This window comes from Canis aureus, chromosome 28, assembly GCF_053574225.1.
Source record: "Canis aureus isolate CA01 chromosome 28, VMU_Caureus_v.1.0, whole genome shotgun sequence".
NCBI classification, from domain to species: Eukaryota; Metazoa; Chordata; class Mammalia; order Carnivora; family Canidae; genus Canis; species Canis aureus.
This window is the reverse complement of record NC_135638.1, coordinates 14,205,806-14,230,351: the sequence shown is the minus strand read 5'-3', so window position 1 is coordinate 14,230,351 and position 24,546 is coordinate 14,205,806. Positions and strand designations below refer to the sequence as shown.

Genomic DNA, 24,546 nt, shown 5'->3' with positions numbered 1-24,546 from the left:
CAGAGAGAGAGAGAGAGAGAGAGAGAGAGAGGCAGAGAAAGCAGCAGGCTCCATGCTGCTCCACATGCAGGGAGCCCGATGTGGGACTCGATCCCGGGTCTCCAGGATCATGCCCTGGACCGAAAGTGGTGTTAAATCACTGAGCCACCTGGGCTGCCCCCTGTAGATGAATCTTATCACACACACATCACAAACACCAGTGCCAAACAGAGACAGGATAACAGGTTAGTACCCTTTCAAAAGGATACTCTTTAAACATCTATTCACTGTTTATTTTTTTAAGTTTTAAAAAAAAGTTTTATTTATTTATTTGACAGAGAGAGAGAGTGCGCACAAGTAGGGGGAGCAGCAAACATGAGGGAGAAGCAGGCTCCCCAGTGAGCAGGGAGCCCGACAAGGGGCTCAAGACGAGGATCATGACCCAAGCCAAAGGCAGATGCTCAACCACTGAGCCACCCAGGTACTCCAGAAGCACAGTATTTTAAAGTTGATTTTTCTTTTTTAGCTCTCGATCTTTTTTATTCCTACCCTTTTTCTGAATGTGAGGTATCTGGGAGTCTCAAGAAACAAAGCCTGGAAAATGAGGCCATCTTGCCAGCATGTTTCTTAAGTCATTAAAGTCTTGACAAGATTCAGGCTTGTCTTTAATTGTGTCAGTTTAAATTTTTCTAATTTTCTTCCCCTCCTGTGTCAGGAACATTTTGTGATTGGGAAGAAACTTTAGAAAATTATATGGTAAGATGCAATTTTTTAAAAAATAAATTGCTGTAAAATTGTCACTCAATTTGTAGAGACAACAAACTTAAGTGTCCAGCTGTATTAGTCTCCTATTGCTGCTGTAACAAATTACCATACATTGGGTGGCCTAAAACAACATGTTATTATTTTATGGTTTTGGAGGTCAGAATTCTGAAATGGGTTTCAATGGGCCAAAATAAAAAAAAATTGGCAGGAATGGATTTCATTTAGATGTTCTAGGGAGGTACAGATTTCCTTTTGCAGCTTTTAGTGGCTTACTCTCTTTGTTTTTTTGTTTTTAAGATTTTATATTTCTTTATTCATGAGAGACACAGAAAGAGAGGCGGAGACACAGGCAGAGGGAGGAGAAGAAGGCTCCATGCAAGGGGCCTGATGTGGGACCCGATCCTGGGAATCCGGGATCACGCCCTGAGCCAGAGGCAGATGTTCAACTGCTGAGCCACCCAGGTGTCCCCTCTCTTTGCTTTTGATGCATGGTCCCTTCTTCCATCTTCAAAGTTAGCAATGGCGGGTCTCACATCAGATACTGACTCTTCTGTTTCCCCCTTTCACATTTAAGGGACCCTGTGATTATACTACTCCCTCCCCCCATAATCCAAGCTTATCAACCACTGCAAAGTCAGCTGATTAGCAATCTTAAATCCATGTGCTACTTCACTCCTCTTTGCCATGTAATATAACATATTTACATGTTCCAGGAATTAGACACAGACATCATTAGAAGGCCATAATTCTGCCTACCACACCATCTTAAAACATCCATCTAAATATTATAAGGCTTGGAGTATTCTCTCTTTCAGTATTTATGCCTAACTGGCCATCTACTCACTAGAGTTCTGGACTTGTTTTCCAAAGAATTTCACAGTCGGGGCCACTTCTTATTAGGGAACTGGCGGTAGAACAAAAGGGAAATGGATAAGGATCATCTAATTCCCCTGAGTTCACTGAAACACTCCAGGGAGAAGACTGAAAACGACAGACCAGAAGACGAAGAGTAAACATCATTGTCTACTCTGACTCATCCCATTGCTAGATATAAACTGAGCAAGTCATTAAATTTAATCCATTTTGACTTGATTCAAACAAGCAACAACAACAAAAACAACAACAAAAAAGGAGGGAATATTGGGGATGTCAAACTTGGAGACCCTGTGTGACTTCCTATCATGGAGAGGGAAATGAGACAAGTTCCAAAGGAGAAACTAAAATAAGGCAAAATAAGGCGATGTCCTAACAGATACACCACAGAGCAAAAGGGATACAAAGGAGGGAAGGGATATGTTTGAGGAGATGGGCTTCTGAGATGACTCTGATGGACGAACGGCACAGGTTACACAGGATGAGGTGCCAAACAGAGAGGTTAGAGGAGCAAAGATACCATTACTTGACTCCAAGTTTGACATTCTCCAATATTCTCTCCTTCTTTGGTTTTTATTCTTGTTGCATTGTTTCCCAACTGCAACAAACCTATCTAAATCAGGGTTTTATAACCTTGTTATGTTTTACGTTTGAGGCCGGATAATTATTTGTTGAGGGAGACTGTCATGTGCATTGTGCAATGCTTACCAACATATCTTGCCTCTACCCACTAGATACTTAACAGCAATATCTGAACAATCCCCTGCTGGGCACAACCCAGAGGATCTCCAAATATTTCCAAATGCTCCCTGAGGGGCAAAATTGTACTCCCTCACCCCTTTTGAGAGCCAGTGATCTAGATTTGCTCTTAATATTTATCTCAGATTATGATTTGGGACCAATGTAAGGCTAAATGCTTAATGAGTCACAGCTAAATCAACATAGTCGACAGTGTTTAAAGGGCCTTGTTTCTTTAGATAGTGTCTAGACGATTCAAGATTTAATGAGCAGAAGCTCTAACAATATGTAATTATTAACTGTGGGAAGTCAGCCAGTCCCAAGCACCCCTAATCTGGAGACACAGCCATTATGTGTAAAATAAAAGGCATAATGTTCCAGGGGGAGAGCCCACCTGGCTGCCCTTCCCAAGGGATGGGTCTGATGAGCCCAAGAGGAATTCTTGCCCCTTTTCATTCCTCACCCTCATATGGAAGCACCTTCTTAATTAGTGTCCCATCTCAAGCCACATAAATGTCATTTTTCTATATATTCTTTTACTTGGAAAAGCAAGTTGGAGATGTTTTAAAAGAATCATTGTTTTTCGGGGCATCTGAGTGGCTCAGTCGGTTAAGCATCTGCCTTCAGTTCAGGTCAGGATTTCAGGGTTCTGCTGCTCTCTCTTCCTCTCTCTCTCTCTCTCTCTCTCAAATAAATAAACAAAATCTTAAAAAAAAAAAAGAATTGTTTTTCATTACCCGTTGTTAATGTGTGCTCTCATTACCCTTACTTCATCCCCAATTATCACTTTGTCCTTTATCCCTTCAGTTAGCCCAAGGATGCTGATGATACCATCAACTCATTTAGAAGTGAAATGACAGTCAGAGATGGGGTAAGATTAAGGAATGGGGTAGGAGTTATAGCTACCTATTGAACAAATTACTTGTTAAAAAAATTATTTCTAAAACAAACAAATTATTCCAATTTAGTTCCCCTGTGGATACTCTGGGTGCTTCGTTCAAATTGCTTCCATCTCTTTCAGCAGCTCAGTTTTTTACATCCCCCAGCTTCTGCATGCTTTGCCAGTACCTGTAAGTGGAAGAGGACTGTCCTTTGGCAATGAAACTGCTAGCTGATAGGGAAAACAGGAACTACCCAAGAATCTTCATTTCCCCCAGGGTGGACAGTAGAGGACAACTGACTGGCGTGGGTGCACAAAAACCAGCTCATTGCCTTAAGGTGGGGCAAACTGTAGTGTAATTTATATTCCAGAGCTCCTCACAGGATCAGGCTGTCTGAGACTTAACTTGAAACGGCTCTTCTGCTTGGCTTCTTGCCTCTCCTTATCCTGTTTCTTCTATTTCCTTACTAGTTTCTTGTGGGATCATTTCCTTAAAAAAAAATTACTTGAACTCAAGTCCTTGGTTCAGGGTCTGCCTCTTGGACAATCCAACTTACACTTTCTCCTAAAATTCCTTCACCAGAAATTTAAGATAAAGATTTGAGGGGCACCTGGCTAGCTCCATATTGGGTGTAGAGCCTACTTACTTACTTACTTACTTACTTAAGAAAGAAAGATTTGATCACGCCACTCTCCTGCTAAAGCTTCCAGTAGATGTTCACCACTTACTTGATGCCTTCATGTGGCATTCAAGGCTGGCCCCTATTTACCTTTGCCTACCTCTCCAGCTGTAAGTCTCAACTCATTCCAATTTCCTACTCTATGGTTCAGAAATGTTGAACATCTTTGGTTTCCCATTCATCTCCTTGTCATCTCTTTGGTTTCTGGTGTTTCCATCATCTATGAAACTTCTAGCAGCCTCTCAGCCTGCACAGACCCTCCATGTGGGCTATGGATAGGTCTACTACCCTACTGATCACTTTCATTGCATTTACCACATACTTACTTCTCATTTGTCTACCCAACTAGACAGTGAGATCCCTAGAAGCAGAAAGCACGCCTTCATCATTTTAAAATCCCTACTGGCCAGCGCAATGCCTAACACATAGAAGGCTGTTGTTAAAGTTTCTGAATGAATTCACATAACCATATTTTTCCCTGCAGAGTAACCAGAGATATGAAGGTAATTATAGCAGCATGTACTTCAATTCTATCACATGGAAACTAGAAACCCACTCTTAAAATAATAAAAATGGCAAAGACTCTCAAAATATTTATGCTCCTGGCAGTCAAGGCATAACTACTACAGTGGTTGAACTGATTAGGCAAGGGTATTAAGGCTGCATCCTACAACATATACCTTGGGCTTTTTTGCTAAAAATTCTTGTACTCCATCTCAGATGATATAACTGGCTGGTCAGAGCCTTTATGTAACCCTTGTTTTTTTAGTGGCTTTGTTTACAAAGTATTTTTTTTAACTTTGTGGTTCTTGTGGACTCCACAGGACTGCTCCCTGACCTACCTCCTGGATTAGGAACACAGTCTGCTAGCTCCGCAGCAGCCACTCACCACCATGCCTCATTCCTTAGCTGGGTTGGCATAAGAGAAAATGCCACAGGAAAAACAACGGAGAGCTAAAATAAGCTCACTTGGTTTTATACTGCCAGAAACTATTTGGGAGAATAATTCAACATCCATCAAATATGAAAATGTCAGAATTAGGAGAAAAAGAAGTGTATTTGCGACTTTTAAGGAAAAGTCACATCCCATAAATTGGAGAAGGGTGTTTGCAACATTCAGAAACTTGGCAATAGGATTTGTGGCATGGAGAGCCAGGGTCATAGTGGGGTGAGAGGCCAGACATTCAGTTGAGCAAGGGAAGGTTTTTCCTTTATGGTCCACATCTGGAAGATATCGAGCCAGAGCTACACTGGGAGCACCCAGAGAATCACAACCTATGTGTCATTGGAAGTCTGATTGAGGGTCCTTTCCTGTTTTATGTTTCTCAAATTATGGCCTGTCCGCTACACTCCCATCGCCTCTTGCCAACTCAAAGACATTGTACTGGTAGTTACCCCTCCCCTTTCCCGCATCACCAATTCTTCTCTCTCTTGGGTCATGCTCATCAGCATCAATCCTGTTATTTCTTTTTTGTCTCCCAAATCCTCTCTTATCCCTCCTTTTCCCTTTGGTTCCTGGGCCATTTCACTCCCCTCATTATAACAAGAGTCCTTTAAAATTTTTTTCTACACTGCTGTCTCCAATTACTTCCCTCACACACTTGGTTTAATTCTCTCCAATGAGGCTTTCCCCCCCTTACTCCACCAAACTTGTTAAAGTTACTGCTGACCATCACATTGCCAAATCCAATGGTCAGCTCAGTCCTCAATTTACTTGATCTGTCAGCAGGATTTAGCACAAGTATTCACTCCCTTTTTTAAAAACACTTTTCCCAGGGGTGCCTGGGTGGCTCAGTCAGTTAAGTATCTGCCTTTGGTTCAGGTCATGATCCCCGGGTCCTGGGATTGAGCCCCAAGTTGGGCATCCCGCTCAGCAGAGAGTCTGCTTTTCCCTTTTCAAACTCTAACCCTCTCCCTCCCCCTGCTCGTGTTCTCTCAAATGAATAAATAAAAAACTTAAAAAAAATAAAAACACCTCCTCCCCAACAGTCTTCTAAGGAAAAAAAATGCACACTCTGGTTTTCCTCCTTGCTCATTGTTCTGTCCTACTCTCTCTATGCTGATTTCTCTTCCTCTCCTTGGCTTCTGGACATTGAAGTGCTACACGCTCAGTCCTTGGAACTCTTTTCTTTTCTCTCTACTGTCTTGGTGAATTCATCCAGTCTGGTGTTTTAAAAACCACATGTATGGCAATGACTTCTAAACTTGTATGTTCAGTCTAGAATTTTCCTCTGAACTCTAGATTCATATCTGCCTACTCAATATCTCTACTTGGATGTCTAACATATATCTCAAATTTAACATGTCCTAATTGAATTCCTGGTCTTTCCCTAAAAACTCCCCCATAAGGTTTGCCCCATTTCAATGTTATCCTCACAGTTGCTCAGGCTTAATATCTTGGACTAGTGCCTGACTCCTCTCTTCTACTCACACCCCAAATACAATTCATGAGTGACTCCTATGTCTCTGTCTTCAACATCTACCCAAATTTGGTCACTTTTCACTATCTCTACTGCTGCCATTACGGTCTAACTAAATCATCATCATCTCTCTCCTAGATTATTGCAATAACCTCCTAATTGGTCTTCCTGCTTCTACCTACTTAAAAATGACATCAAACCACATTCCCATGCATTCCTTATCCTTCTTCCTTACTTTGTTTCTACCATTTGCTAACATTTAACTTAATAAGCGCGCACACGCACACACATACAGAGCTATAGTTTACATACAATTCAAAACACTCATTTTAAGTGTGCCTTTTGATGGGTTTGACAAACTTATATACATGTAACTACTACCACAATGAAGACATAGAACATTTCTATCAGGTCAAAAGTTTCCTTTTGCCCCTTTCTTCGCAGTAAATTTATCTCCCCAACCCTAGCTCCAGGCAACAGCTGATGTGCTCTTTAATGTTGGGTTGGGTGTGGGAGAAAGAACAACATGTTTTATTCTAATGGGAAAGATCCAGTAGAGAAGAAAGATAGATCATGCAGATCACTGTAGATTATATTTGCCTTTCCTAGAATTTCATATAGATGGAATTGTTATAGTATATACTCTTTGTGTCTGATATCTCTCATTCAGCATATTTTTTTTTGAGATTTATCCATATTATTGCATGTATCAGTGGTTCATTTTTATTTCTTGGTATATTCTATTTTAAGGATGTACCACAACTTATTTATTAATTCATCAGTTTATGGCCATTTGATTTGTTTCCAAGTCGAGACTCTTATAAGCTGAATAAACATTCTAGAATGTTTCTGTATAAAACTTTGCATGGTGGGCAGCCCCGGTGGCACAGTGGTTCAGTGCCGCCTTCAGCCCGGGGTATGATCCTGGAGACCCGGGATCGAGTCCCACGTCAGGCTCCCTGCATGGAGCCTGCTGCTCCCTCTTCCTGTGTCTCTGCCTCTCTCTTTCTCTGTGTCTGTCGTGAATAAATAAATACAAAATCTTTAAAATAAAATAAAATCTATAAAACTTTGCATGGATATGTTCACATTTCTCTTGTGTAAAACCCTACAATTGCTGGGTCATATGGTAAGTATATACTTAACTTTGTAAGAAACTGCCAAACCGTTTTCCAAAGTTATTGTACCATTTTACATTCTCACCAGTAACGTATGAGCATTCTAGTTGCTCTTACATCCTTGGTAACACTTGATATTTTCAGCCTTTTTAATTTTAGCTATAGTAGTAGGTGGGTAGTGGTATCTCCTTGTGGTTTAAATTTGCATTTCTCTATGACTAATAGTGTTAAGTGTCTCTTCATTTGTTTATCAGCCATCCATATATCTTCTTTGGTAAAGTATCAGTTCAAATCATTTGCCCATGGTTTTAATTGGGTTATTGTTTCTTATTGAGTTGTAAGAATTCTCTATATATTCTGGACACATGTCCTTTGTCAGGTATTTGCACTATATACATTTTCTCCCAGTGCACAGATTGCTTTCATTTTCATGCTGGTGTCTCCTGAAGAAAAAAACATTTAAAATTTTTTGGTGCAGTTCAACTATCAACTTTTTTTCTTTATTATTTGAGCTTTCTGTATCTCAAGAAATCCTTGCTTGCCTCAAAGTTGCAAAGATTTTCTCCCATAACATACTGTATATTTTCTTGTTTTATTCTGTCTCCCACAAAATTAAAAAAAAATGCTACCAAGTGGTCTAAACTGCTAGAGAAATATTTCAGTCATACCCAACTGGATATGTCTATATTTTCCAAGATATAGCTTAGTTAGACCCTATTTTCTTAGTTTGCTGATGAATTTCTATGAGGAAACAATCTAGTGTAGTGGTTAAAAGCAAAGATATGCAAAGTAGACAAAGCTGGAACTGAAATATGCAGCCTATGCATAGTGGCCATGATTGGGTAAGTCACTTCACTTCTCAGAGTCTCTTTCCTCATAGGCAAAATGGAAACAATGACAATTTTATGACATAATACACACAAAGCCCCTGACCCAATTCTGGGCACATGGACAGCATTCAGTGAATGTTAGATGCCATTATTATTATATTATTATTATTATTATAAATTTGAAACCTCTAATGTGAAGTTAGCCAACAGGATATGGTAAATAGTATTAATAAAACAGTCAGAAGTTAAAAGTATTGCTATTATTATTATTAAATTATTACAGAAGCATTTCTCAAATAGTAATGAGCCACACGTTTCACAGTTGGCGGTATGTTTTCCTAACAAAAATTTGGGGGTGTTTGTAATTTGTTAGAGCCATATGTCAACAGATTCCTTCCAAACTTCTAAGAATAGAATAACCTCAAATTATTTTTACCACAAAAGGGCCATCTAAAAATGTCTTGGCTGGTGCTGCTTCTGTTTCATAAAGTCAGGTCCTGAAGAGTTTCTGTGAATTTAATGTATTTGTATCAATTGTTTGTTCTCTTCTCATCCTTGACCATGGCAGCCATTCATCAGTCACACACTAGGTTTTAGGACAGAATATAGATTTCTCTGCTGTATCTCTTTTCCCCTCACTTTCTCTGACAACACATTACTAACAGAAATTTGGTTCAAAACGTTTGGGCGAGTCAGCAACATAGCTAAGTCTTCCACGTTACTCGTATGTCATTTATAACTAATTTAGCTTGTCACATTTCAAATCCTGGAGTTGATATTTAATAAGCAATCTGGGCTTAAACATTAACTGCATTTAATAAATAAATATTTGAAGCCAGCTACTCTGAAAGGACAGACTTTTTGGTTTCTTCTGATAAGTGCTATGCTGTATGCGCGAAAGTCTCATTATTTGTTCTGTGGTGACTTTCCCAGTGGATGTAAACACAGTACTAGTTTTGATGTAAAGAGGTTGTGATGACCAAGGGGCTTTTGCTGTTTGTTTTAAAGCTGCATCATTTGGGCAGCAGTGCCCATTCTCCAGTGAAACATCATGAAAGCATGAAATGACTCATCCTTCATACTCTCGCTGATCTATTGGCTTCAATTCAAACCACACAAGATACATACAGTTTAGTTTTGACTGTTTATCACACAGATAAGTAGGATACAGCTAAACACTTATTTGATTTCTTACACTGGAATCATATCCCATCTCCTTATGTTTGCTCAGGGCAAAAATATTCCTTTTTCAGGGAAAGGAGAGCTGGTCCTTGGCACAACAGAATTTTTCTGCTTTCTGATCACTTTTCAAGTCATATAGAAGATCTCTGGAAGTCAACGCATACTTTTTTTTTGTTTGTTTCCCCTTCTTTAATTTTATGTACAGTTTGCTCCCAAGAGCATCCAACCAAGATACAGTTGTGTCAAATGAAGCCCTCAGAGTCCTGACCAGTAGGGCAAAGGGAGCAGGCATCTTCTGACTAAACAGATGCTACTTTTCCGAAGCATGGGTGTAGTAGAGGATGTGGTATGGGGTGCTCCACCAAAGCCCACTGTCCAACTGTCCATGGCATATTAAAGCCTTATTCCCTTAACTGTATTCTATCTATAGTATACATGATTAATGGAACAGTGCCACTGATAGAATGGTCACTTAAGGTTATCAGTTTTATATATTTTAATATAAATGGGTTCCTGATAATTTCTTGTGAGTTGATGTCTATAGGAGAGGAGATACAGGAGAGAGGCAGAAAGAAATAGAACCTAAAAGCATTGGGTATGGGAAGAGGATGGAGAAGGGCTATTGAAGGATAGGAAAGAAAAACAAGTGCCAAACCCCAAATCTTCATATGCTCCAATTTTTCTGATCATAGAGTGGGGGTGCAGGGGCCCTTGTGGTGACCAGGCAGACAGCCTAAAGCAGTGGTTCTCTACTACTATACATGAACCTCACCTAGAAGGTTCTAAAACAACCTAAGCCTGGACCCTACCACTCATCACCAGCCGGGTGATTTCATTGATCTGGGATGGAGTCCAGGGATATAGTTTATAAAGTCCCCCAGTGTTTCTCAAATGCAGTGTGGGTTACGAACTCCAATGTAAAGAGAACCTCAGGAGTCCCCAGCAGTGGGGAGTTCCATTTTGGTACCTTCTCTTAAGGAGCCTGGGGAAGTCCTCAGGACTATTCAGCAATGGAAGAAATCCCCACTTGTATCTTGTGGGAAGAGGAGGAGATGGTCTGTCATCACCCCTGGAAACTCCCTGGGGCCTTATGACTCTTCCTGGTCTCTCCACATAGATACTAGCCACGGAGTGCCTTCCTAAAGGGGCATGGCCAGCTGTTCATGCCCATTTTTTCACATTCTTTCAGGACCAAATTCCTTTGGAGATATTTACAATTAGCCTTTTCTCAAGTTAGATTTCAGACAAGTTGGTATGGATGGTTATAACATGATTTTCCAGTTTGGTGTGCATCGAGGCCTACTTCCCCAACAGGAAGAAAAGCCTATGGGGTTTTATGGCACGTTTCTTAAACACAATCATAATGTAGTTTACAAAAGCCATGGGTGTGGACAAAATATGTAGTAATATAATCCACTTTAAAATCAGATGCATGATTCTGAGCTTCTAGATTAGAACTAAAAAAAAAAACAAAAACAAAAACAAAAACCCAAAAAATAAAACAAAAAACAAACTGCATATCTCTTTTGAGATCTTAGTAATAAGCACATAAACATGGAGCACTTAGAAAACTATTCTGGCATAGTGAAAAACCACACTTGGTCTCAGTTTTCACATGCAAAAAATGGGAAAATTTGTTTATGAAAATTAGATAATTTGAGTGAGAGAGCATACTTCAGACACTCTAAATTACTCCTCAGAGTGAAATACTGTTAGAATCCAGTTGAAGTGTGTTTTTTAAGAATTGATTGCATTGAAAAATTATCACTTTATTTAGCCAGCTTCCAATTTCAGAAAGACATGGAATGTGAAAGTGCCTATATTAGGTCACACATAGGTAAATTAAGATGTGTTACAAAGATCTTACATTGGTAAAGATTTTAAAGTTTTTTTTAAAAAGCTTTTCAGAAGTTTTGGTCATTTTATCTCGTTTGTTCCTTACAACCACTTAATAGAAAATAAATCCCTATTTCACTCATAAGTGCGTCAATATTTACAACACTTTTTGAGGTAAATGGTAGTGGTTTTAACAAGAACAAATGTGGAAACTAAGCCACCTTGGCACCTTGCCCAAAGTCACATAACTTAGTAGAACTAGGACTTGAAACAACTTTTTTGATTTTTATTAGAAAGAAACAATGCTTGTTTTTACCTTATTAAAAAATATATCATATTTATGGGTAAATATGTTTTGTTAAAAATAATACCTGGTATGTATTGTTCAGGATTGTTTCCTGTGGGTTAGAGGACAAATAAGTTGTAAAAATGGATCATAAAGTCAGAGAATTAGATGGGACTTGATTATCTTGTCCAATCCCCTCAATTTTACTTTATCTTTTTTAAGATTGATTAGTTTTAGAGAGAGAGAATTCATGAATGCATGGGGGGCCAGGGAGGGGCAGAGGAGGAGGGGCAAAGGGGGAAGAAGGGAGAGAAGAGAGACAGGCAAACTCTGCTGAGCACAGACCCTGACGTGGGGCTTAATCCCAGGACCCTGACATCATGCCCTGAGCAGAAATCAAGAGTTGGATGCTTGACTGACTGAGCCACTAGGTGCCCCTAATCCCATCATTTTAAAAATGGGGAAATCGAATCCACAGAGATTGAGATTTTTTTTTTAATACAGAAATTTTCTGTCTTTATTCACTGTCTGAAATTTTATAGAGAACTGTTGGCATTTTTCAGAGATAAGGCAAAAAATTTCAATGGGTAGAATTAATTAAGAATTTGCTTTAAAGAAGTTGACAATTTAAATGAATTCTACAAAGATTTAAAAAATTTTATACTTTTCTAAAAAAAATTTAAAAAACTTTATACTTTTCTAATATTGTGTCATAGTGACACTAGTATTGGTGATTTTAAAGGTGAGCAAGTGATGATAATGGCTAACTGCCCAGATAGGTTAGATTCATTTTGGAGCCAGTAAAGTAGAACAAAGATCTCCATGGAGCAGTGGTTTTAGGGTGAACAGACATGACAGGATATAATTATATACAAAACACATCAGATCCCAAAGATAAAGTTGTAGAAAGGAAGAGTCTGTATTTGGGGAAAAATCAAACACAGTAGCATTTAATGCTTTCCTGTAGAACCCAGGTGGAAGGGTGTGTCTGGGCACTTGCATCTAGCCACAGGCAGGGGCAAGTAGGTTAGCATAAATTTTAGTTGTAGAGCTATAGGCTCAAGGTCACATAGGCTAGTGTCATTCATGGATATAATAGGCAGCAAGAGTTATGGTGCCAGGGCAAGCAAGTCTGATGGGATACAAGGTGAGCTTCCAGGGAGTTGTAACTCTGCCAGGATTCTCCTGAACACTGGGGTTTTCTAGATGCAATATCAGATCAGAGTTACTGCATCGATTCTGTTTTGTTCCTTGAAAGATCTTGACTTCCTATACTGGTGATTCTCAACCATGCGGTATTTAACAACAACAACAAAAAACCAACCCTGATGGTTGGGCCATACTCCCAGAGATTCTGATTTAATTAAAATGGGTGGAGCTTAGATAGTGATATATTTTTACCTGCTCAGTGATTTTGAGGTATGGCAATGGTTGAGACTTGCTGGATTAAATGATGAGGAACCCTTTTGACTGGAGCTCTTCTGGGGGAAAAGAGACTGCCTTCCTCTACCCAAGAGTTACCACATCACTGCCTAATGGTGGTACCATACTCCCTGAGAGGATGTAGGGTTCAGTTGGGATGGGGGTTAATGTGGCACCTGTATACTCTAAGTTGACTCCCCTGCAGTGGGTAGTCAAGGTTCAGCTGTGAAGACCCTGATATGTCATCAGAGTTCTCATCATTAGAGAGAAACATCCTCCAAAACCAGAGGAGAAAAGTATTTTTAGATCAGTTCTTAAAGGAAGACTTCTCAGGTCAAATTTCTATTCTGTGTCTGGCCTAGATGTAACCATCAGGAAATAGTTGTCAGATCAGGTCAAAGAGGTTTTGTACTGCCTAAAAAGAAGTGGGTATTATATGCCAGCAAGTTACTGACTGAAACCAGCCTGTCTCCTCAGGGCACACAGCCTTATCCCACGGCCCCTGTGGCTAAGCTTATGTAGAAAACACTATTTCAATGTTAGAATGAGAACTGAGAAGGCAGATGATTTCTCTGAATTTGTAAGAATGAAGCAATGTCCTCACCCTCTTCACCCATAAGCAGGAAATGAGTTTCTTTTTTTTATTTCCTATGACAAGATGTGTTCCTTATCATGACAATACCATCAACTTCGGTATTGTAAGCAATAATTCATATTAACCAATTATTTTTCCCTTTAATACTTAAGTTTAAATGTTTTTCTTTTGTTTATCTTTGCATTAAAAATAAACTGCATGCTTCATCAAGCAAGCTTATATAATGGAGAAAAGCAAAATGAAAAGTAGGAGTAATCTTACTATTCAGATAATCACATTACTATTTTGGTTTGGGTTTTGTTTTTTTTTTTTTCTTCAAGTTTTTTTGTTTTTGTATTTTAATTTCAAGGAAAACATATTTATTCTTGGAAGGGGAACTGACAAGAACAAGGCAAGACCCAATCCCAAAAGGGAACTAGAGTAATTAAAAGATTCTAAAAAAGGAAATTAATAAGGGATCAAGTCAAAAGCTCAATTTTTAAGAACTATAGTAATCAAACTTGTGTCCTATGAGAGACTGATCTGAACCACTGAGTGTTAGTCTAGAGGCTAAGAAATATTTAATTTCTGAGATTAGAATGGGTTCTGGAAACTGGGATCAGGAGGGAATTTATGTCTCCATCTCTGGGGTGCTACAGAGTTTGAGGAACAAGCTGGGTCAAATAAGTATTTTCTTTTGTATTACATCACGGTCATTTCTTCCTTTGAAATATCTCTTACAACTATCCTTCTCTACTTACCTTAAGCAAATGAAACCTGGTTGTCTTCTCTGAAAAATTTCCTTCCTCTGGATGACTTTACACACTTCTGTGGGGTGGGGGGTGGGGTCTCTCTAATCTCGGTTTGACATCTTTCTCCTCCTTGGAAATAAAAATTGGCTCTAGTTGTCTAATGAGGTCAGTTCCAAACTTCTCTCCCTTGCTTCTACAGTTCTCTGTAACTTAGCATGAACCTATTTATTCAGCTTTGTTTTTTATATCATATTCTCATCCTCTCTCACTCAAAAATGTACTAATTGTTCTCAAAATGCATCATTCTCATTACTGTTATCCCTGCCCTCATCTCCATATTATCATCTTGTCTGGAAGGTCCTACCTCCTTCTTCCTTCTGTCTCTTTATTGCCAATCCTTCAAGGCCTGGATCTAGTCACAGCTCCTTTCCAGTACCTCCTTCGATTATCCAAATCCACAATAATTTTATGTTTTCTTAGACCTACAACACCAATCATAATTTACCATTATTTACCTACGACCTTGTACTAGTCACCCTTTCATTTTTGTTATCTGTCCCTCATCAACTTGACTGCAAGCACATTAGAAATGAAACCTACAGCTTGATCTTTTCTCATATAGTATATAGTATATAGGGCTGAATAAATACATACATAAATCCTTAGCTTATTAGGTAGGAAATTGAGATTATATATAGAAAAATTTAATAGTCAAACTCTATTACTACAAACTTTCCTAGGATTTTAAAAGAAATTATGTTTTTCTTTTTCCAGTTACTAAAATAGTTTTCTTATTTATATATCATAATACAGCAAATGCAATATAACGCATGTATATTAGACAACAAAATGCATCACTAATAAAACTTAGGAAGGACTGTGATTTACAGGTCTAATAATCAAACTTAAATATTTTACCTCTCTTTTTCATGCTCATCAATGGCACTGAAACAGACTTGTTCAAAATAATCCCAGTGTAGATGTGAATTTATCATCATCATGATGACTTTATGAACTCAAGGGTAAGAAGTCATATTCTTTATATAAGGTCATTTAGCTAATGCTATTTTATCTATGTTTAACGTGCATAGTTATACTGGAATTTTATATTTAGAAAAAATAGAATCTTGAACAACCCATGTTTAAAGAAAATATAAAATAGTAATGATTATAAAATTAAATGAATAATGAAATCCCAAGCCCAGCCATTAGAAAATACTAGCATAGATAAGAACAATCATCCAGGTACCATTTCCTTCTGGAAGACAGAAATACACAGTATTTATTATTCACTTGAATAGTGTTTTCCAAAGTTTAATATTTATGGTTGTAAAATTAATAAACATTTACAGAGGAAAAATTAAGAAAATACTAAAGTATATGCTGTGGGCTGACTTGTGCCGCTACTCCTCACTCCCCAAATTCATACATTGAAGTCCTAACCTTAGTACCTCAGGTGATTGCATTTGGAGATAAAGTCTTTAAAGAGATTATTAAGTTAAAATAAGGCCTTTAGGAAAGGCCCTAATTCAACCTGACTGATGTCTTTATAAGAAGAGATTAGGAGATAACCCACAGACCTAGGGATTCTTGTGTGAGGACAGGGAGAAGGTGGTCACCTGCAAAGCAAGGAGAGAGGACTCAAAAGAAATCAAACTTCCTGACACCTTTGTCCTTGAAATTCTAGCCTTTAGAATTGTGAGAAATCTCCATTGTTTAAGGCACCCAATCTGTGGTATTTTGTTATACCAGTGCTAGCAAACTAACATAGTATAAAAGTAGGAAAGTTAAATTTTTCTTGTAATTCCACCCTCAGAATAAAACAAAATACTTCTAAGAGTTTAATATGTCCTTTCAGTGCTCTCTAACATAAATGGGTTCAAACTATACATAAAGTTCTGTAACATTAATTTTTTAAAAGATTTTATTTATTTATTAGAGACAGAGAGAGAGCATGAGCATGAGCATAAGCAGGGGAAATGGCAGAGGGAGAAGAAGAAGCAGTCTCCCTGCCTATCAGGAAGCCCAATGAATTGGAGCTTCATCCCAGGACCCTGAGATCATGACCTGAGTTGAAGGCAACCGCTCAACCAACTGAGCCACCTAGGTGCCCCTTATGTAACATTTATGATGGACATTTTCTCTTGTAATATATGCAAATATACAACATCCTTCTTTATAGGCTTATAGTCTTGCATTGAATTTAACCAATCCCTATCATTAGACATTTGTTTGTTTTTTTTTAAAGATTTTAGTTATTCATGAGAGACAGAGAGAGAGAGGCAGAGACATAAGCAGAGGGAGAAGCAAACTCCATGTAGGGGGTGCAAGGTGGGACCCAATCCTAGGACTCCAGGATCATGCCCTGAGCCGGAAGGCAGATGCTTAACCGCTGGGCCACCCAGGCATCCCTAGACATTTGTTTGATTCATAGTATTCCAAGGTCTTTAATTCTTTTTAACCATTCAGTTTGCTTGTTTTGTCTCTGCAATAGTATAAACACTGCACAAAGAATATAATTGTTCTAATTTTTTTATTATAATGCCATTTCTTAAATTTATATTTAAAGTTAAATTCAGATTTACATATAAGTTGATGTGTTGAAATTATTCATTTGAGAGCTTATTTATTCCAAATTTTAATTTAAATTCCAATTAGTTTATCATACAGTGTATATTAGTTTCAGGTGAGAATATAGTTACCCTTACAACCACATCTGTATGCTCTTGACAAGAGCATCATAATTTTAAGAAATTATGAACATAATTTCATAATCATAAGAAGTATGATGTTAAAATTTTTCTCCTGGTTATTTATTCATTGAAAATAATCACGAAATAAGCAAGATCTCAAAGAAAAGTCACCCATAAACTTAACATTCACAGATAACCACTCACAACATAAGGATCTCTACCCTTTCAAATTTTGTTTACCTATATGAATTATTTATTTTTTTTAATTTTGTTATTTATTTATGATAGGCACACAATGAGAGAGAGAGAGAGGCAGAGACACAGGCAGAGGGAGAAGCAGGCTCCATGCACTGGGAGCCCGACGTGGGATTCGATCCCAGATCTCCAGGATCGCGCCCTGGGTCAAAGGCAGGCGCCAAACCGCTGCACCACCCAGGGATCCCTACCTATATGATTTAAAAGGATAATTTATATGTATGTATTTCTCAAGATTGAATGGTAAAATATTCCTTTGTTCCTATTGCAGCCAATGATGAGATCATGAACGATCATGGAAAAAAAAAAACAACAACTTTGCTTTGGAATATATACCTGGAACTGAATGTCTTAGAAAAATGTGCAATTGGGAATGCTGTTCTTATCTGTTCCTTTAAAGCCCTTGGATTCCATCTGTTTTTCAGTAATGAAAGCATCTACAATCCTGGCAGGTGAGCCACATAAGGCATTGGTAAAGACAAGGTTTGGTAGAAGAGCAGAGGCAGCCAAGAGACGCATGAGCTCATCTGCAAATATAGGAGAGAAGCTGGTTTACTGCCTTTCCATGTCCTCTGAGGAGGTGGGAGTTGTGCCTTTCTTTCCCAGCAAGGAAGAAAAAGGACAATACTGTGATTTCTAGTCCTAAATCCCCCTTCTCATTCCCTTGGAAAGATGGATTGGAATGAACTCAAACTTTCATTTAAAGTACACATAGCACTTTGAAAGAGAATAAATGGTAACTTGTAATTTAAAGTAGGTGGCCTGATCCTAAAACTTACTTTCTATGTAAGTAAACTGAGGAACATGGGCCAGGTGATTTATAAAGTTATTCCTGGCTTCAAGCTACAAAATTCTAAGACTCTAATCCTTACCTATTTGAACATTGCTGTCAGATCGCAAAGCAGGCCTTTGATAAACATTTGTTGAGTTAAATTAAACAGGGACAGAAAAGATTAGTCAACTAGATTAATTATTTTGTAAAAAATTAAATTGAGACTCTGTATAGATTACTGAAAAAAGCAAATTCCACTGTGGCAGGATGTCTGGTAATTATTTTGCTTTTAATTAGTCCTAAGTTGATGATTTCCAAAAAGTTGACTGGTATTAGAATTAGAGCTGCAAATACAATCAGAATGAGGAAATAAATAGTAAGGTTTATTCTAACTAGACACTGAGTTATGGCAAATCAGGACAAAATTCACTGCATGTATTCAGGAAAGATGGAAGGGCACCCAATGGATAAAAGGGAATGGCCCCGTGTTTATAACTCATCTCACACTTGCTTATCATCAAAGCAGAACTAGTAGGAATTCTTCTCCCACACACTAACATCTTGTTCTGCATGCTGCCCTTTGATGACTTCTTGCCCTTAAGACTGTCACTTAACCAGGCTTCCTCTCTCTAAACACATTGGAGGTAGTCCTGGGTAACCCAAACCCTGGAATTTGTTCCAGGTCACCCACACCTCAACTGAAATGAAAGAGAACTGAAGGCACTGGCACTGAATATCATGAGTGAACTCACTGGACCACATGAACACTCAGACTGATTAAAATTTGAATATCCTCAATGATATATTCAAATACTCTTATATTGTGTCTTTAAAGAGTGTGCCAAAAGGAAGACTTAAGTAGTTACAGAATCTAAAAAACTGATGTCTCCAAACATTTAACTCAATCATCTGAAGTTAATTTCTTTTTTAAGTTTAAAAGAAACTGAAGGGTTGTCTCAATGCTTTATTTTCTTTATTTTTTTTAAATTGGAGTTCAATTTACCCAACATATAGCATAGTACCCAGCGCTCATCCCATCAAGTGCCCCCTTCAGTGCCCGTCACCCCATCACCCGAACCACTCACCCACCTCTCCTTCCACCAACCCTAGTTCATTTCCCAGAGTTAGGAGTCTCTCATGTTTTGTCTCCCTCACTGATATTTTACACTCCCTTTCTCTCCTTTCCCTTTTATTCCCTTTCCCTTTTTATATTCCCCAAATGAATGAGACCATATAATGTTTGTGCTTCTCCGATTGACTTACTTCACTCAGCATAATACCTTCCAGTTCTACCCATGTTGAAGAAAATGGTGGGTATTCATCATTTCTAAAGGCTGAGGAATATTCCATTGTATATATAGACCACACCTTCTTTATCCATTCATCTTTCGATGGACACCAAGGCTCCTTCCACAGTTGGGCTAATGTGGACATTGCTGCTATAAACACTGGGGTGCAGGTGTCCTGCCGTTTCACTGCATCTGTATCTTTGGGGCATATCCCCAGCAGTGCAATTGCTGGGTCGTAGGGCAGTTCTATTTTTAACGCTTTGAGAAACCTCCACACGGTTTTCCAGAGTGGCTGCACCAGTTCACATTCCCACCAACAGGGCAAGAGGGTTTCCCTTTCTCCACATCCTCTCCAACATTGGTTGTTTCCTGTCTTGTTAATTTTCCCCATTCTCACTTGAGGTGGTATCTCATTGTGGTTTTGATTTGTATTTTCCTGATGGCCAGTGATGCAGAGCATTTTCTCATTTGCTTTTTGGCCATGTCTATGTCTTCCTCTGTGAAATTTCCGTTCATGTCTTTTGCCCATTTCATGATTGGATTGTTTGTTTCTTGGGTGTTGAGTTTAATAAGTTCTTTATAGATCTTGAATACTAGCCCTTTATCTGATAGGTCATTTGCAAATACCTTCTCCCATTCTGTAGGCTGTCTTTTAGTTTTGTTGACTGTTTCTTTTGCTGTGCAGAAGCTTTTTCTCTTGATTAGGTCCCAATAATTCATTTTTGCTTTTGTTTCCCTTGCCTTCATAGATGTATCTTGCAAGAAGTTGCTGTGGACAAGTTTCTTTGCATGCCTGGCATCAACCTGTCTAACTTAGTATCTCAAATACTCATAGGACATAAGACCTTAAGAACATGAACACCCAGCCACTGTTATCAGTTCAACTCTGAGTTTAAGATACCCTGCATCTTACCAAGCACTTACAGTTGTGAGGTAGCTCCTAGTTCTTTAATCTTTGAAAAGATTTGTGATTATTTGTAGGTAGTATATATGTGAGTAGTCACACAAATGAATATATGAAATTTGCATCTTTAGAAAATGTGTACTGTTTGTTATCAAGCATGTCATAGCAAACTAGCACAGTTATCACAAGAACGCCCATGAGATTCCTTCATAAACAAAACAAAACAAAACAAAAAACAGAAAACCTATCACATTCTACCTATTACCATGGGATATTCTGTCTGCCTGTGCTAGACTATTTGAAAAACAGGACTGAAATCACACTCAAGTAGATCTCATCTACCAATGGGACATTGCCAGTCCAATGAATACAATGTGTACCCGTGTTACGTAGTCTGACGTCAGTCACTAAGGCAATTCCTGTAAATTATATTTACACTAACTCTTAGAGAAGTCTATTAACGTGCTTCCTATTGTAACTGTAGGATTTCCAGACGGTGCCAAGTGGGTCATCTGAATTCACGTGCTGAGTGTACAGAGTCTTTGAGGTGCTCTCACACAGTTGACTGTCTGCCTGTGGGGAATTTTTTGGAATGCGTACTGTTCACACTCTAGGAGGCTCCCTGCAACCAAGGTCATACTGTCTGTCTCCCCGACCAGACTGTAAGTGATATGTGTTCAGAGACTATAGCCTCAGCTTCTTGGCCTGGCACTTATATCCACTCAATGAATGTTAGTTGAATAAATAATTATATCTACAAGCAAGAATAATTAGCAAATTTGTTAATAGTTCATTTATGTTTTCCTCTCAAGTTAGAATTAATATGTTCTGCTGCTAAAAAGGGCATTAGTGTTTAAGATGAAGACTATTTTTTTCCTAAAGATAAATGAATAAATAAATATCCTTCTTAGGGCTATTGTATAGTACAGTATACAACTCATCTTGGGTTCAATAAATTTTTATTGACTCAAATGGACTTAGCCACTCTATATATTATAAAGATCCATCCAGATGACAATAATTTTATTCTGGGGAGTACTCTCAAACTAAAATTATACAGGAAAATTATTTAAAGTAATATAATATCTGAAGTGCCTAGAAAAATGCTTGGCATCTATCAAGAACTCAATACATATTAATTCTTTCCCTCACACATATTTTAAAAGGATAATAAAAACTCTAACTCCAGAGCTTGGTGGAAAATATAAAATTAATTTTAATAAAAGACAAATGGCAAAAAAGAAAAGGTCATTATCATTCTTTGACCTAGCAAAGGAGTTCAACTATCTCATCAGAATTTTAAAATGTTACCGTGCCCTTCTCATATTTCTTGGCATCATAAAGAAAATACATCGAAATTGAAGTTGCCAGATAAAATACAAAACAACTAGTGAAATTTGAATTTCAGATAAACAACAAATAGTTTTTTAGCATAAGTATGTCTCATGTTCTAAATATCATAAATATTTAATATTACATAGGACATACTTATGCTAAAAACTATTCGTTGTTTATCTGAAATTCAACTTTAACTGGACACCCTTTATTTTTATTTACTAAATGTGGCAACCCTATTCTAATAGCAATGAGTACCAACAATTTGAAAAACAGTAATATTTTGGTGAATGATTTGCAGTCAACCAATTTAAAGTTTTTAAGCTAACTTTTTCTTCATCCTAAACCTATAGTTAGCTTGCATAATGGCACTGTGATTTCACCTTCTTTAAAAAATGTTCTAGAATCAAAATGTCTATTTTGACTCTCCATGGTCACCAGAATGTGGCTTGCAAAAAGGGAACAGTTGTTAGTCCTGGCTAAAAGCCAGACATTTGGTGTAGAATTATCAGTTGCTTATTCTACTAGAAGTTTCAGTGGAAGCTTGTAAAGCAGGTTTTCCTTATTGGTTTGGATCAAGTAGCCAGGAGACCATTTACATAGCTGTTTATTTTCATTGCATAGTGAAGAGCCCAAGCATTCACACTGAAGAAGACAAGGGCAAAGCTTGATAAGCAGTGTGGCTATGGGATAATAACCAGCTTGTGACCTCCCTAGTGAGCTGTGGGTCGCAGAGCAGAGGAGCCGTGAGCCAAGTTTGGATGGAGGTCTTGGCAGGGTACCACCAACAAAGAAAGAAAAACCAGAAGTTTTACTAAATTGGTCTTTTTATGGACACTTTTTCCCTTCATTTATTCACTGCTCTCAAGCAACCATATAAATCATCTCGTGCCTGAAATCTAAAATTCCAAAGAGTTGGTAGGTGAGCAGCTGTGGGAGGCTGAGGCCTCTTGCCAACATAAAACTCTGAGGACATTCCGGGTCTTTAGCCAGCTCTCAAAAGCCCTCTTTCCTTTCTTCTCTGAGCCCTAGGGATTGGCCAGCCTGTTTCCTTTCCACTGTTACCACCTGTTATTTCCAACTGTGTTTATCTCCTCCCTTGGTACAGTGTGGGACACAAGACAGCCTCACAACTTCTGGCCTACCTTGTTCATACCAACTGCCATTTGCTGACGGCTCACTGTGTATCAAGCCCTCTACTGTGCACTTTAGATCATAGTATTGTTTAACTTTCACTGCAATCTTGAGACAGGCAATGTTGTCTCCTGTCTTACAGATGAGGAAATGAAATTCTTAGAGGTCAAAATACCTACCAAAACCATGAGTAGTGAAGATGTTTTGAACACATTCAGTTATCTCAGTTCAGTTCCTGAGACAAGTAATGTCCCTGTCTAAGTGACACTGCCAGTAAGACCATAAGAAATGGGCTTTCCCTAACACCGTACTAAGTCTTCTTACAGGAAAATATAGAGACCACAGTGGTGATAAAAGTGGATCTTTGAGGCTTAATGAAACTTTCTGAGGTGAGATGAGGAGATAGATAAGAGATCTGGTGAAGAAGTGGTTTTCTAACTTTGATGTATGTAAGAATCATCCAGAGGGCTTATTAAAACACAGAAGAAAAGATTTAAGTGTTAAAAAACAGAGAGAGAACCATAAAATTACTAACATAGGTGAACTTCTATTCCTATAGAGCTTTAAATTGACACAGCAATGCTATGAACATTTAAAACACTTGATGGGGAGGTAGTTATTTTATCCTGTTGAATTTTCCATCTGGAATTATACAGCAAAACACTTTGAAAATAACATAATATGTGAAAGTGCCAAGGAAAATGCCTAACATCTTGCTAAATATAACTCAAACTCTAGAGAACATAAGAGAAAAGATGGATTATTTGACTTCATAAAATAATTTTTAAGGTCTGTATGGCATGTAAATAACACAAACAAAAAAGATAAATGATAATTTTTGGTACAAATAAATACAGTAAAAATCATATATGTTACGGTATGTCCATTCAATGGAAAAATAGGCCATTGTAAAAAAGAATGTAAAGACTCCTTTGTCCTAATATAAAAAGATTCCCAAGAGATGTCAATAAATGAAATACATAAATCTGTAGTTGTCTGTAATAGAGAAATTGGAAAACTGGGAAGGCAGGAAACAGGATTAATACAAAGAATTTTTACCATATATCTTTGTACATTCTTTGAGTTTTGAATCACATGAATATACTATTTCCTCAAAAAATAAAATAATTAAGAAGCCATACAAACAGCTAAAAAAACTTACATAGTTCCCAAGGCCCCAACTTTGGAGATTCTGATTCCACAAGCATAGCTCAAAGATCTACCTTTTTTATAAGCTTCCCCTGGTGATCCTGATGTAGATGGTCCAATGAGGATCACACTTTAAGAAGCATGGCTATAAAGGCTAGAGACTGACTAAGACACCAAAGCAGAATTCAGAGAGGTAGCAAAAGGGGCAAGAGGGTGTCACAAGAAGCCATTCTTCCAACTTCCCTTTTCCTTTGATACTTTGATCTTGCCATCATAGATATGACTGTCTAGGCATTCAGGTGAGGCAAATAATTTTGACCATGTGCAGGTAGCTGCAGATAACAGGAAGGGGAGGAGGAAGAAATTCCAAGCTGATTAAGTAGGGGGAAAACAATTTCTATGGCCACCTAGCCATCCAAATACCATTTTGGGTGACTGTATCTATGGAAATTGAGGCTTACTGGAAGTTTGATGTATTTATTGTTTAAAAGTAGGCTCCATGCCCAGTGTGGGACGCAACACAGGGCTTGAACCCACAACTCTGAGATCAAGATCTGGGCTGAGATCAAGAGTTGGACACTTAACCAAATAAGCCACCCAGGTGACCTGGAGATTTGCCTTTTTTAACACAATGTTTAACAATAGTTGTAAGTGCCCTTCTTTTACTATGATTCCAGTCT

At 38.1% G+C, this 24,546-nt stretch overlaps 2 long non-coding RNA genes and 1 pseudogene across 5 annotated transcripts in view; all 3 read right to left on the bottom strand.

Moving 5' to 3' along the window:
* The window catches only part of LOC144300445 (uncharacterized), a 215,475-nt gene that overhangs the window by 104,713 nt on the left and 86,216 nt on the right, over positions 1-24,546 (bottom strand). The gene's annotated exons all lie outside the window — the stretch shown is intronic.
* Positions 1-24,546, bottom strand: part of LOC144300444 (small ribosomal subunit protein uS13-like) — a 119,248-nt pseudogene that overhangs the window by 16,797 nt on the left and 77,905 nt on the right. The gene's annotated exons all lie outside the window — the stretch shown is intronic.
* LOC144300446 (uncharacterized) overlaps positions 275-24,546 on the bottom strand; it is a 44,078-nt gene continuing 19,806 nt past the window's right edge. For both annotated transcript variants that reach the window (XR_013367072.1, XR_013367073.1), the window contains 3 exons: positions 14,700-14,817; positions 14,345-14,464; positions 275-7,896 (listed from right to left, as the gene is read on the bottom strand). This is a non-coding gene — a long non-coding RNA (uncharacterized LOC144300446). The remainder of the gene's footprint in view (positions 7,897-14,344; positions 14,465-14,699; positions 14,818-24,546) is intronic.